We start from the raw sequence: 15,850 nt of genomic DNA on the forward strand, positions 1-15,850 counted from the left end.
AAGATCACAATGCAAATAGTAAGTAGGGAGACTGACTATGAACCTAGGTGGTCTGGCCCCCCAGTCAGTGTTGTTTCTGTGGGAAATTTACTTTATCAAAGAGAGATCTAAAAGTTGACACTACTTTTTCAACTGTAAAGACTCTCTTTCAAATTTCAGAGTAGCATAAAAGATTGCAGTGAATGTGCTGTAGAAACAATGCTGTGGACTTTCCAAATACAAGTGGTTGACAAATGGTTACGGGGCATTGTGGTTTGAAATGACTAAAGGCAAGGGGACAGAAACTGAATTTTGAATCTCAGAGCTGAATGAGGATTATAACTCTTCGTAGGTATTGAATTCTAGGACAGTGATTCAGCAGGACATAGGACGGTGACTGTTTATTAATTTAGTGTCAAAAAACTTCTGTGAAATATAATACTGAATGATACTTGATGTCTTACTGCTTTTCTTTTTTAAACACTTATAGATTTCATCCCTAGTGGTAGTAATTTACCAGGAAGTGAGTGTTACTGAAAGTTTCCTGTGCACTTCTATCCATTTGCTTTGTTGTTACGTGGAATCTCAATCCGCTTTTTCAGCTTGTCTTGGGCAGTAGAGAACACTGTTGGGGCCAGGAGACCTCTTCAAACCAAGAAATATTTCTTTGCTGGAAAAAAAAAATGTAAAAATTGTGCTGTTGATTGGGTGACAGACCTGGAGTGAAGCATTCTGAAGCTGTGTGGAATTGGATGAGGGGCTGCCAACAAAAGCCAGCAAGATGAAGAAAAATGGGATTCTCTGAAAACCCACTTTTGTGTCCCTTTTGTCAGGAGCTGACAGTATTGTTTTGGGGGTGTTGGGCATCAACAGTCACTGAATCTAAACGACTGCAGAGATAGGGGCCTACATACATCAGCACCCCCACTGTCCAGGAATCAGAGGAGGAAGTGCCCTTGAATGAAGCATGGGCCACAAACCCGGTTAGCTGCAGCCAGGGAGGACACACGCTCTGCAGGTATAGTATCCTGTGTTACAGGTCCTTTCTGCTGGGCAGGAGGTCATGTTGTTTGTCTTGGGGATAGCTTTGTAATTTGAGTCAGTGAAGCAATGACCTGCTGTTGTCACTTTAATATCAGCACATATTTTGGGATGGCCTATCAGAGAAACAACTTAGAACTATGGATATTGTCACACCGTTGTGTTCTATTTAAACATCCCAGGAAATAATTGGAGTTAAAATAATCTATGTTGAAGTGTTTATCTGATTGACATGTTAGCTTTAATCTTAATTTCAGGTTCTTCTCTAATGGGGGGTTTTAGGGAAAGAGAAAATGAAGCACTGATTCATTTATTTTAGTTCTATCAGTAAGGGGTAATTTAATAAAATCTCTACTGCCCCATTTGATGAATTTTAGGGTTGTAGAGCTGGATCCTGAATGTGAGCCAGTGCTGATCTAGTGCGGTGGTTCTTTAAGTAGGAGTACATCAGAATGACTGGGTTTATTATGAAAGTAACAGATATGTTTAGAGGTGGGCCTGGGCATCTGTATTTTAAACCATCCTCAAGTGATCCTAGTGCCCGCCTCCCCCTGTAAGTTCCAGCCTTGTATCTTATAGATAAGAAAATTGGGGCAAAGTCAGATGGCTTGCCTAGAGCTGGTTCAGTGGTACCAAGATTGTATCACCAGATAGCATGTAATTTCAGAATTTTATGGCTGGAAGATACTTTCCAAGTCAATTCAGTAGCTCATTTTACAGCTTAATATAAACTATGCTTGTTCATACAATTTCTAAGTAATACACGAATGCAGCAAGATTGTGTTTTCTCAAAGCTTGTCTTCTGTCCTGGCCATGGTAAAGATTAAAATGTCAATCACCAGAATTTCTTTATAATTTTAACAGATATTTTTGTATTAATTTCAGGAATTGTCCATTATTTGCAGTATTTTTTTATTGTGTACTTTGTGATGCTGTTAAAGTTTTTTGAAAATATAGTATATTTAAAGCGGAAGTGAAAGGTTAAAATTTTTTTATTTAAATTACTTATTTTTCAGTCTTAGGTAAAATGTAATACTGTGTGAGAATTTGTGCTGCTTTATTAGAGTTTTGTGTTTTTAAAATCTGGTTGATTTTTAACTTTTGTAAAATTTTTTTTAAAGGCGTCTTACTTTGGAAACAGCAGTTTGGCTTCCATGTCATCTTTGAGTATGAGAGAGAATTCCTACTTTGAGCATGTCCTCAACAGAGACCAAAGAACCAGGTTTGTTCCTTCAAGAAGCCTCCTAAAGCCGGTGGAGCAGCATCCATTCCCAGAAGTCGATAATAATGTGTTCGTGATGCCTGTGAATGGACTGTATGGCCAAGTGACTCATTAAGTTACTCGTGGAAGAATGGTAAAAAAAATAAAGAAAGAAGAAGAAAAGGCAGATTTCAAGAAGTGACCCCAGTATCATTTAGGATTTTTGAGGAGTTGAAAGAAGAGAGTTCTGAAAAGAGGAGTGAAAGACTCTAGCACATATCTTTACGTGTTTCTTACAGTACCTCTGTTAACCCAGCTGCTTTTGTGTATAATATTTGAGTTCTTTTTCTCTACTGCGATAGCTGGTAGTCCCCTCATGAACAGAGTTTTATTTCATGTGGATAGAGAACTAGTAGCTATGGTAGGAGAAATGGGAACGGCCCCAGAAACCAGCTTCGGCTCGGTAATTACTAAAGGGACAGGGTGTTGCTGAATTGCTTCTTCATGATGTGCTGCTGCTTGTTCACAGTCTTTGCGGCTTTGGACCCATCTTCTTTTATCTGCTCTCAGCCTCTCTGTGTGCCTGCTCTTTCTTGCACGATTTTTTTAGCCTGAAGATCTAATGACCATATTTTTTTTGGTTCAAAAAATAAGACTTATATCTTCATAAATAGACCTTTGTTATGGTTCTGTCCTACCCTATGTTATTTCTAAGATCAAGAATAGAATAATTTCCATTCATTTTCAGACTTGCTCTTCTTAACTATTTTTATATTCTTGTTCAATGTTTGGTTTTCCTCTACTCTTGTTAGATGGAAATGAAGGATGATCTCTGTGTTGTGTTTTTAGTTATCTAGGAGACCAGAATAACATGGATCATAGAAATTTATAGAAAATTTACAACATCTTTTAACCATTACTGTTTTAAACTTGTTTTAAACCTCTGTCAAACTTTTTTGTAGCAATATTGATGCAAATGTTACCTTCTTACTCCGCCCTTTCTTTTTTGGGGAAAGTAGTAAGAAGCAGGGATTTCTCCAAATGCTGGTAAGTGCAGAAAGAGAGAGGGAGAGTGTGCTTTTGTAATTAACAAATGAAGCAGGAGAGAAAGCTTTTGTACTTAACAAATGAAGCATTTGGTCATTAAGGTCATTAATGTGTATATTCACATTGTCAGTGTAAAAATTAGTTTGTGGCTTAGAACTAAGATCATTAACAGTAAATTTTACTGTTTTCAACTCTTCTTACTTTTGCAACTGAGTCAGTTGACCTGATCCACAATTTTCTTCTTTGTAAATTGAGGAAACCTCTATTCTTATGAATCAGGTTTTACCCAAAAGAGAGAAATATAAGCAAAAGAGCAGCTTTTAAATTTTAATTGAATAAACTGAAATTCCAGAAACCATCTTTTTTTATAAATATGTCCTTCCCTAGTAAGCCTATTTGCTTCACCCTTTTTTCTCCTTTCTACCTTATCTGTTTATCACCTAGTGTCACTTTTACATTTTTTTTCCATCTGTCCAGAATTTCTTGCTTAGTATCTGTGTTTTGCCTACTTCCTGTCTTTTCCATAATTCAGCCTCCCATTGAAAGTGATTTCTGTTCTCCTTACCCTCTATTTCCTTGGCTGGTCCTCCTTCCTACTCCATGGCCTCCAGTCTTTTGTTGTTATCTCTTGTAATTCAGCTCCTGTCATCTCTAGCTCCTGCCTGTTTTACCCCTCACCTGTGTCCATCTCACTTCCTGTCCACTTGCATCCCACTCTCCTATCCCATCAGTGGTTATCTCGTCTCTTCCACAGCCCCCGTCTACCTCTGTCAGTATAAGCTCCCTGATCTGTTGTGTTTCATGCAACTCTGATCCCTTCTCATCTCTTAATGGCTGATGTTTTCTTTCTGTACTTTATAGTCATTGTTCATTTGCCTTGTGAGTTCTTTTTCTATTTTTCTTGTCCCTGGGTGGTAGGTATTACTAGATGGATTTGTTGTCAGTATTTGCATAGAACACAGATCCTTGCTGTGTATTTCCTGGGTAGCCAGGATGAATCAATTATTATTAACTTTTCTTGGAACATTGAGCTTCCTGTGTTTTCTGCTTCTAAGAATTAGATTGGTATTCTAGAAGACTAATGTTCCTTCAAAGAGGGTCAGGATAGTCATATGATGCTGTCATTTTAACTCTTTATCCAAGAGTTCATGACATTTGAATTCACTCCCTTGTTTTGAAAGATTAAAGAAGACATCCAAACCAGGTTTGGAGAGTGGGTGGAAGGTGGGAAGAGAAAGGTAAATACTAGAAAAGGATTCATAGTCAATTTCTAGAACTGGAAAGAAGACTGAAAACACAAACCACATGCTTTAACATTTTTTAGGTAAAAGGTCCCCTAATAGAATGAAAAATACCAGTAATTTTGTTAACTAGTTTTAGTACTAGATCATCTGTATTTTTACATTTCCATTTAAGTTCCAACACCTTTATTTAATGTTTAATAAAACAGAAACTTAATCTTGTAAATATTCATTTTATTTTGAGAGACTTGATGTCGCCTTAAATATTAACCTGTGTCATTTTATAATTACACTGTAACATTCTCAAAAATGCCGTTAACATCCAACTCTGTTAGTTTCTTGTGTGTTAAAGCACATAAATTGTATGGTTTTGCCCCTCTGGACTCTGTAGTCATGTTATAATGAAAAGGTAGCTTATTGGCAAACTTATTTTATGCTATTGATGATTTATGTTGTCTTACATTTTTTTCCATAATTTTTTATGTACTACGAATGTGGAGCGATCCTGTAATTGAGTTTTCTATAGTGTGTATGAACTACTGGAAGTAGACTAATGTAAGTGTAGATGCAGCTTTATGAAACTTAAAAAAAAGAAGAGCCCTATACAGCACGTAATGTAGTGCTTCAGATTTTAAGAATAACCATACAAACGGGTTGATTGTATGGAACATTCTTTCTGCCTGTGCCTTCTCTAATTGTGGTGGTGGTGGTTGGGCATCTTGAAGTTGAAGGAATGGCTACTGGTCTGATAATGTTTCAGTAATATTCACCACCTGTGAGCAGCTAGCTAGTAAAAATAACATCAGAACCATGGATAAGCTACTAAGAAGAAATTTATGTAGATGTGCTAAGATACAGGACTATGTTCTGGGATTACAGAGATGAACAAAGTATAGTCTCTTCTCTCTGGAAGCTCATAGTTGAGTAGGAAAAATTGGTAAGTGCATGATTGCAGTACAGTGTGGCAAATGCTAAAATACACATATTTAGAAGCTGTTACAGGAACAGCCCAATTGTGTAGGTCAAAAACCTAAAAAAGTCAGAAAAAATACGTATGTAACTGTGTGTATATATTGTTTATAAATTCTGACTGTGATGTAATTGCTGGTATCTCCCTTATTACCTGGACAGGTTACTCAAGGCACTCAGGCTCAGTGTCTTCCCCTTGAAATAGTGATGATTATCTAGGATTGTTATATGGATTAACTGAGATAATATATAGGAGGTACTAGTATGGTCCTCTATTCAATTATTACTTAGAATTTGGAGAACATGATATAAGATTATACTCTCATTGCATAGATAATATTGCTGCTCAGAATGCTTGGAATTCCCATTTTAAATTTGCTTTTAATAGTTTTTAAGAAAACTAAACTTACTCAAAACCTTGTAGTCAGTCTCTTTTTTTTTTAAGCCAAAAGAAGGTTATTTGATCTATTTGCCAATTGTAGTTCTCAGTGACAGTTGTCTATTCCCATAAATCAGATCTGTTCTCAAAGAATTTAAAATTTGTTCCATTAAACATATTTGACAAAAGTGTGTCACAGGCTTCTAAAGTATTTAGCAAGAGTGACGACATCATTGGAATAGGTCTTTGTAATGACTGCTTTTGGGAAAGTTGGGTAAGACTTAATTGGGGCCAGAAACTTTTGAATATGTTATAAAATTAGTCTTTCTATAGGTGTAGTTCCAACACTGGATTATATATACCAACCTGAATAGATTTCCCAAATTGTATCTATGTTTTTGTTATTTTAAAAGGTGTTTAAATTGACTTCCTTTAAAAGAACCAAACTGAACAGTGTGCAGTAGTAGAAAATATTGGCATAATAATTTAATACGACTTTGTTCATGGTTGATTAATTTTTTCCTAAATGAACAGGTCTTTATTTAAGAATAAGGGTCTGTGTCCTAGACTATATGATAAATCAGGCTGGGTAAACTTTTCATTTGATGAAACAAATTGATTCTTCTGATTTGGGTTGTTTGGCCTTGTTATAAAAGTCCACTAAGTCGTAGCATGATTAGACTCGTCTGTCATATTGTGATTTAAAGATAACAGTACTGAGATAAAACAACCAGCCCAGAATTTTGTTACAGATCAAAATATATGTCTTGTTTAGAGCTTCTCTATTAAAGTTCATTATTTACAATCAAGAGATTTAAATAAGTTTAGTTTGTATCTTATGGCTGGTACTTATTTGTATTGACATTACAGTCATAGATAGGGAAACGATTTCCGTAGAAAGGGAGGCTTGATGTATTAATATTCCAAAGCTTAGTTTAAGTTGGTTATGATGAGAAAAGTGGCTTTCACTTGATTCTCTGGAAGATTCGCAGGTCTGTGAGCATGTTAACAATAACATGTTTAATCCCCATAATAAATATTTAGTTAGAGATATTTGGGAAACTGCTGCAGATGATGTAGAATGAGCTGAGGTACGGTTTTGTCTTTTATTGTTTTGTCCCTGTTACATTCTTAGAGAAACTAAAATTTTTTTAAAAGATTTTATTTATTTGTCAGGGAGAGGTTGAGAGAGAACATGCAAGCCGGGAGAGCAGCAAGCAGAGGGAGAAGCAGGCTCCCCGCTGAGCAGGGAGCCCGATGACGGGCTCGATCCTAGGACCCTGGGATCATGACCTGAGCCAAAGGCAGACGCTTAACTGACTGAGCCACCCACGCGTCCCAAAACTAAATTTTTCAAATAGTGTTTTATTTTTTTCTTGGTTTTTATTTATCATTACCAATAAGAATAATGGTTACCATTATGGATCCTCAGTAGGGCCAGGCTCTTGACATACATTGAACTCTTCGCTACTGCTAGTTTAATTCTTTCTAATAAAATTTGATGTTAGGAAATAAGTTTTATATACTATCCATTCATATACAATATATAATGTATGTTTACTTTGACAAGTAAATAAATGTTAGGGAAGTTCTGCAGAACAATAGGTTTGTTGTATGACATATTTCCCACTATAAAAATGAGGACATTGAGGGAGGTTGTTGAACTGCCCAAGGTCATACGAATAGTAGGTGGTGAAACCAGGAATTTAAGCTAAGTCTGGTTAAATTTCATGCTTTCATTCACTTTTCTGTACTGACTTTTAAATTATTTCTCTTTGGGGCACCTGGGTGACCAGGCAGTTAAGTAGTTAAGCGTCTAACTCTTGGTTTCGGCTCAGGTCATGACCTCAGGTCCTGGGAAAGAGCCCCACATTGGCTCCTTGCTCAGTGGGGAGTCTGCTTGTCTTCCTCTCTCTCTGCCCCGCCCCCTGCTCACTCTCAGATAAATAAATCTTTAAGAAATAAAATATTTCCTCTTGGAAAAGTGAAATTTACTTTTATAAGTGCATATTATTTTGAACCAAGGAGTATTCTTATTAATCCTGTGCGGTATGCCTTTTTCCAAAAAAAAAAAAATAATAACTTTGTTTATAGTTCATAAGATTATAGAAGGCTCAATGTTCAAGGTAGTCAATGCTTAGTGGAAAGAATAAAATCAGATAATACAGAAAAGTATAAAGGGGGTGGTGAAAATCACTAGTAATTCTACCACTCAGAGGTTAACATTTTGGTAATAAAATACATATATGTATATTTTTAAAACAAAAATAAGTTCATAGCATGGATATCGTCTAGTAACACTTCTTTTGTTTATTATATATTGGCCATCATTTCACATCATTGTTGTTTTTTTCCCCACATCATTGTTAGTTTATATCTTACTAAATTTTTTTTCATTTTTAAAAAATAATCGTTTTATTTTAGAACAGTTTGGATTTATAGAGAAATTGCACAGATAGTACAGAGAGTTCCCAGATTCCCCTATCATTAACTTCTTACATTAGTGTGGGGCATTTGTCACAATGAACCAAAACTGATACATTATAATTGAAGTCCTTGCTTTATTGAGATTTCCCTAGTTTTTACCTCACGTCTTCTTCTGTCTCAGGATCCCATGCACGATTCCACACTACATGTAGTTGTCATGTCTCCTTAGGCTCTCCGTGGCTGTAACTGTTTCTCAGACTTACCTTGTTTTTTAGGACTTGACAGTTTTGAGGAGTACTGGTCAGATATTGTAGAATGCCCCTCAGCTGGGTTTGTTTGATGTTTTTTCTCATGGTTAGAATGGGGTTATGTGGGGTTAGACTGAGGGAGGCCAGGGAGGCGAAATGCTGTTTTTATCACATCGTTTCAAGGGTGCATCCTATCTGTATGACTTTACTGTTGATACTGACCTTGGTATCCTGGCTGAGGTGGTGTTTGTCAGGTTTCTCTATTGTAAAGTTACTCTTTTTTTCTCTGCTTTCCATCTTGTGCTCTCTGGAAGGAAGGCAGCCCACACTTAGGGAGCGAGAGTTATGCTCCACCCTCTGGAGGGCAAAAGCAGAGTTTCTGCGTACATTATTTGGAATTTGTCTACACAGGAGATTTATCTATCCTCTCGCATTTATCTCTATTGAATCATTTATTTGTATCAATGTAGACTAGTGGGTATTGATACTTCGGGTTAAATCCAATATAACTTTATTGCTCTAATTTTTCTAGCTGTGGCCATTGGGAGTCTTTCAGTTGGTTCCTGTATCCCTTTGCCATACCCCTATCGTTGTGGGTTAATATCTTCATTTTTTTGCATAGCTGCATGGTATTCCATTGTAAGACTCTACAACAATATATTTAACTAAACCCTGACTGATGGTAATCTATGTATCAGATTTTTCACTGGTAGAAACAATACTGTGATGAGAAGTCTTCAAAATATATTTATAAAAGTATTATTTGATAATTACTCAGGAAAAATTGCTTTATTAAAGGGACTGCCTTTTATACCCTTACCTGAGGCAAATTTCTGAAGTGTGAGCATTTTTACCTTGCCTATGAAAAACAGTGGTATATTTATCACTGTGGTTGTTTCCCTGTTTTCTTTTTTTTAAGGATTTTATTTATTTTGAGAGAGAGAGAGAGAGCGTGCACATGAACGGGGGTGGGGGACAGGTGGAGAGGGAGAAGCAGACTCCCCGCTGAGCAGGGAGCCCGATGTGGGGCTCCATCCCAGGACCCTGGGATATGACCTGAGCCGAAGGCAGATGCTTAACCGACTGAGCCACCCAGGATGAGAGTTGATGGCGGGGGTGGCACCTGTGGTCCTAGAGAGCTGCTTTGAGATCACATCTTGCCTTCAGACACCTGTGCCTTGTCAGTATAGAAGCAGTTACTGTACACAGTGAACTCCGTTCATAAGAATAAAACAGCATTCTCAAAGAAGAAAAACTGGAAGCAATCTTAGAAATCATGGTCCATCCCTGCATTTTAGAAATCGGAAACTGTGGTACCACAGGGTAGGATGATTTGCCTGGGATTTTGCCATAATGGAAGCATTCAAGAACCTGAATTTCTGGGGTGCCTGGGTGGTTCAGTCGGTTAAGCATCCAGCTCTTGATTTCGGCTCAGGTCATGTTCTCAGGGTTGTGAGATTAAGCCCCAGGTTGGCTCTGTGCTGGGTGTGGTGTCTGCTTAAGACTCTCTTTTCCTCTCCTGCACCCCCCACCCCCACCCCAGGCTTTCGATCTGTCTCTCTCTTAAAAAAAAAAACAAACCTGAATTTCTGCTCAGAATTCCTTGTTACGTGAGTATATTTTATATCCTATTGCAAGGATATACACAGTTTTTATGTTGGAAAATTTCAAACATGTACCGAAGAAGACAGGATAGAATAATTCATCCCCATGGTCTCCATCTCTCAGCTTTACCTGTCAGTTTGTGGCTGGTCTTGTTTAAATTCGCATCCAATCGCCCCCCCCACCGTATTATATTAAAGCATATTCCAGATATTAAATTATTCATCTGTAAATATTTCAGTATGTTCAAGAAATCTTTTTCAAAACACAACCACAGTATCATTATTCTTAAAAAAAATTCTATTTAAGGATATTTAGTTGTAAAAACTTCAAAAATTTGTATTCACCATGGATTAGAATCAGGCATTACTGGGTGCCTGGGTGGCTCAGTTGGTTAGGCGACTGCCTTCGGCTCAGGTCATGGTCCCAGGGTCCTGGGATCGAGTTCCGCATCAGGCTCCCGGCTCAGCGGGGAGCCTGCTTCTCCCTCTGACCCTATCCCCTCTCATGCTGTTTCTCTCTCTCTGTCAAATGAATAAGTAAACAAAATCTTTAAAAAAAAAAAAAAAAAGAATCAGGCATTACTGAAAATACATTTCCTTGGTATAATCCCCCCAAATTATAGAGTTTTTTTTTTTTTAAAGATTTATTTATTTTAGAGCAAGAGAGTAGGCATGTGCGAGCACAAGGAGAAGAGGAAGCAGACTCCCCACTGAGCAGGGAGCCCGATGTGGAGCTCGATCCCAGGACCCTGAGATCATGACCTGAGCCAAAATCAAGAGTGGGACACTTAAACAACTGAGCCACCCAGGCGCCCCAGAGAGATTTTTTTTTTTTTTAAAGATTTTACTTATTTATTTGACAGAGCACAACTAGAGCCGCAGGCAGAGGGAGAGGGAGAAGCAGGCTCTCCGCTGAGCAGGGAACCCGACGTGGGGCTCGATCCCAGGAGCCTGGGATCATGACCTGAGCTGAAGACAGACACTTAACGGACTGAGCCACCCAGGCACCCTGCCCCTAGAGAGATTTTAATGTGTTACCTGTATAGCATACAAAATGGCCTAGGTTATGGCTTTTATAAAAAATGTATTAGGGTTTTACCCTGGGAAAAATAAGTTAACCTCTCATGAGATTTCTTTAGAGCAAAGAGAAACACATACAGACTGTATGACAGATATCATCCCCCAATTGTATACATTTGCTTTTTGGCCCTTCTTTACTCTATCTGTGCATGGGACAGAAATTCCAAGTATAAAAATCTCTTTCAGATTTTATCCTATTAACTGAAGCCATGGACGAGAGTATAGTGGTAAAGCCATTCTATTCCACATCTTCTGTAGAGGGATGTTTGAATGTCGAGTAAAATTCCTGCACGTTACTTCCTGAATTAGGAGTTTACAAAGCTTCTAAGAGAATCAACGTGTTGACATCATTACTGCATTTTCATTTGCTTTTAAGAAGATAATTTAAGAGGAAAGAATATCTTTTATGTCAGAGCTGATTCTAAAGGCAGAACCAACTGCAATTACTCTGTTTACTTCAAGCAGCACACTAAAGGATTACTTGACTGTCAACAATTTAAAAGGATGGCTAATACTCCCAATATTTTAAAATATCATATTTTCTTGGGGTTTCCTTGGATCTTTAAAATTAAAATTGAGGTGTTATTTTCCTCTAGAAAAACAGCCCTGTCTCACAGGCTTTACAACCAGAATAGGAAACTTCCTTTTAAATACCCATTTACTTGCATTGAATTTATCCTAGAATTGCTTCTGTTTTTTGACATGCTGTTAAAATATGCAATGATCTAAATTGAAGATGGAGTGAAAAAGAGGGCTGAAGTTTTCTTTCTGCTTTTGCTAAGCCAGACCGAAACCAATCTTAACAGCATAATTTTATTTAAAACTATTTTATTGCTAGTAAATATTCATCTTGCTCGCCTGTATTGTTCATTATATGCAGATTCATGTTTTATTCTAACCTAATTTAGACTTTTCTGCCTTGCATTTGACAGTGTTACAGCCTTTCCGTTTTCTTTCATGAATAGGCTTTGTTATAGTCAGTCAGCTTAATTTTCTTTCATTTTGAGTGCCCTATTTGTATTATTTCTGAATGTTGGCTCACTTTTATCTACTGGTTTTCATTCAGTGAACATCTTTTAAAGAAGAGAAATCATTGTTACTTCTCATTTCTGAGCAAAAGTTGAAAGATTAATAAAAAATAACCAGTTTCAACTACATCTCTGGTCAAGTGCATTCAGTTTTCCTAGGCTAATGTGTATTATGGATTTTAAGTTCTTGGAGGACATAGTATTCATCATCCTGTGCTATGATTGACCTCTGTAGCATTTCACCTACTCTGCCTATTTTAAGCTACTTTATAAACCTCTTCTTGATACATAAAGAATACTTTTCCTTAAAATCTTCTTTGCTTTGAAATTGTCTTTTCTTGACACCTTTACTACTTGTCAGCATGTGATCTTGGTTGAATTTCTTACCTTCTTTCAGTTCCCTCCTCTGAAAACTGAGGATATTAATCAGCAGTCATCTCATTAGATTGTTGAGTTAAATGAGATAAGTTGTAGAGCCTGGCACATAATAAATGCTCCAAAAATATTATTCAAGCCATCCTTTTCTTTCCAGCCATCCTTATTGTATCTTTCCCCTTTACTTGTTTATACCTCACTTGATTAGGAAAAATGGTGTATGTATCTTTTTTTTTTTTAATATTTTATTTATTTATTTGACAGAGAGACAGTGAGAGAGGGAACACAAGCAGGGGGAGTGGGAGAGGGAGAAGCAGGCTTCCCCCTGAGCAGGGAGCCCAATGGGGGGCTCGATCCTAGGACCCTGGGATCATGACCTGAGCCGAAGGCAGATGCTTAACGACTGAACCACCCAGGCGCCCCTGGTGTATGTATCTTAAATAAGTGACCACCTTCACGTTTTCCTCAAACTTTTATTGTTTTCCTCAAACTTTTTTTTAAAAACGTCATTTTGAAATGATTACAGATTCATAGGGAATTGCAAAAATACAGAGAGGTCCCATATATCCTTCACCCAGTTTTCCCTCAGAGGTAGCTATAGTACAAGATCAAAACCAGAAAATTGACCCTGGTGCCATCCAGAGCTTACTCAGATTTCTCCAGTTCTTTATGCACTCATTTTTGTGTGTGTGTCATGTGTATAGTTCTGTGCAGTTTGATCACATGTGTATTTGTGTAACCACCATCGCAATCAAGGTACAGGAGACTGTATCCCTGACCCATCAACCCTAGCTTCCTCTTGCTCTCCTTTATAATTTCCCCAAGCCCTTGGTAACCACTAATCAGTTCTCTAGCTTTCTAATTTTGTTACTCAGAATAGTATACAAATGGAGTCATGCCGCGTGTGATCTTTAGAGATTGGCTTGTTTTACTCAGCATAATGCTTGTGAAATCATTCAAGTTGTTGCGTGTGTCAAATAGTCTGTTCCGTTTATTGCTGAGTTCTGTTCCATGGTGTGGATGCACCACAGTTTAACCGTCTGTCTAGTGGAAGGACATTTGGGTTGTTCACAGTTCTGGGTTATTACAAATAAAGCTGCTGTGAACATTTGTGTACAGGTGTTTTGTGTAGACCTAAGTTTCCATTTCACTGGGATAAATGCTTAGGAGCTTAGTTCCTGGATCAGAACTTTTTAAATGGACCGTTGTAAGCTTCTTTGAAAATACATGCTAATGCCATATGCAAAATATAAAAGCAGTTATTTCTTAATGCCAGCCATTATAAATAATATAGTATCCTTTGTTTTAAAATAATCTTTCTGTATAATTTGCAGCATCAGTGCAAAGTATTGAATCCTGTCTTTTTGTACTGTAACTTTTTAAATTTTTTAATTTAAATTCAATTAATTAACATACAGTGTATTACTAGTTTTAGATATTTTTGTACTGTAATATAATGTGTACTAAATAAATATTTCATTTTGTTAATGAATCCCCTTTCATACTGTATTGACATTTTTCTTGGGTATATTACTGTTCTCAGATACTAAATTCAAGTGGGGGACATATTTCAAGTAATGTTTTTTTCTTTTTATCGATTCTTCGCAATGTGATAGATGTTGAAATTTTAAAATACTCGTAAAGATAAGCATGAAAATTCAGGAAGTCCGTTAATTAATATCCAGCAATATTTCAAATAATCAGTAGACTAATGTTGGATTTTTGTTTTCCAACATAATGTTTGGGGTCCTAAGATGTTTCATAAGCTCACTGTCTCCAAGATTAGTAATAAATGATGTCATTATTAAGGCAAAGCTACAAATACTGTTGACATGTAAAGAGCTCCTAATGATAATACCCATAGATTTAAGTAATGTTATTGAAGTTGGGCATCAAAAGTCAGCAGTAGGACAATATCAATTACATGTGGTGGACAGGCATTAGCTGGTTGATCAGTTTGGCTTTCCCAAATATATCTAATAGCCTTAAAATAACTGATAAAGGGAAAGCTCTGTAAAAATTGGTAGAAGGGAAGGAAATGAAATGTAGAAAGCAGTGGTTCTTAACTCTGACTGCTCATTTGAATAGGTAACTTTTAAAGTGAAACAAACACCTTTCCCTGGGCCAGTTAAATTAGACTCTGGAAGTGGTGCCCAGGCGTTGGTATTTTTAAAATGTTTCCAGGCAGTTTTCATGTTTAGCTGGGGTTGAGAACCACTGACCCAACAGGAATGGCCTCTATGTGCTCCTATTTCTTCACCTTAGAATTTGATAGTGTTTGTGCTGTAAGCATCCATCTCTTATGTATTGGACTAATGTGGGTTCCACATACCTTTTATTTATGGCTCTGTGGAGATGCCTGTTTTCCTAAGGGGGGTGGGAGGCAAGCCACACTTGTAAATTGTGGACACATTGAAACTATAACACAGCTTTAATATGTGTAACAGAGGAGTGCCTATCTTTGGAATGAAATACCCCAAACAGTGAGAAACTCTAAATCACTGACAAGTCAAAAGGAAACTAGGTTTCATCTGGGGCATATTATGGGTGGGACACTTTTTGGGAAATTGGGCATTTAGAAAACCTGCATGGGGTGTTGGGGTGAGAGGCCTCAGTTTTTACTGATAGATCCTATTGTCAGCCTTACTTAGTTTTTCTTTTTTTATTTCAATTTTTCCTTGGCAAAAGTGTAACAAGTGAAAGTATGCAAAGATGAGTACAGACAAAAAGAATTAATATCCCACCAATGTTCACAGCCTGATGTGAATTCTTCCACACCTTTTTCTATATTCATAAAAGTATTTTTAACAACATAAAGTTTATGAGTTTTTTGTTTTTAAAATAGGATCATACTCTATACTTTATTATGAAGTGTTTCCTCCTTAATATATCATGGATATTTCTTTAGGTCAATATAGATCTAACTCTTATTTTCAAAAAATGAATAACATTTTCAATATGCCATAATGTATTGAGCCATTTGCCTGTGAATGGACATTCAGAGTGTTTCCTCTTTTTTTTTTTTTCAATTTCCCATAAACAATGGTGTATCTTTGTATATTTAAGCTTAGGTACTTTTGCTTTTGTTTGTAAAGTATTCTTATAATCCATGGTTTGGTTTTGGTCAGATTTCTTAGTTTCTGGATACTTTCTTTGATACTGAGAATTAGTGGGCTAATAATGTCAATTGATTTCCAGTTAATTGGCTCCTAGGTATTAAGTTGGGCATTA

General features: G+C 36.9%; 1 protein-coding gene across 4 annotated transcripts in view; it reads left to right on the top strand.

Moving 5' to 3' along the window:
- Positions 1-15,850, top strand: part of SLC20A2 (solute carrier family 20 member 2) — a 103,938-nt gene that overhangs the window by 3,586 nt on the left and 84,502 nt on the right. The window contains exons 2-3 of one of the 4 annotated variants that reach the window (XM_035003935.1): positions 813-997; positions 2,142-2,242. The exons of 2 other annotated variants lie outside the window; for them this stretch is intronic. The gene's annotated coding sequence lies outside the window, so the exon portion shown is untranslated. Of the gene's footprint in view, positions 1-469; positions 998-2,141; positions 2,243-15,850 lie in introns of all 4 variants that reach the window. One more of the 4 variants, XM_035003934.1, reaches the window with a different exon arrangement.

Source organism: Mirounga leonina, unplaced genomic scaffold, assembly GCF_011800145.1.
Source record: "Mirounga leonina isolate KUSES-001 unplaced genomic scaffold, KU_Mleo_1.0 Mir_128, whole genome shotgun sequence".
NCBI lineage: Eukaryota > Metazoa > Chordata > Mammalia > Carnivora > Phocidae > Mirounga > Mirounga leonina.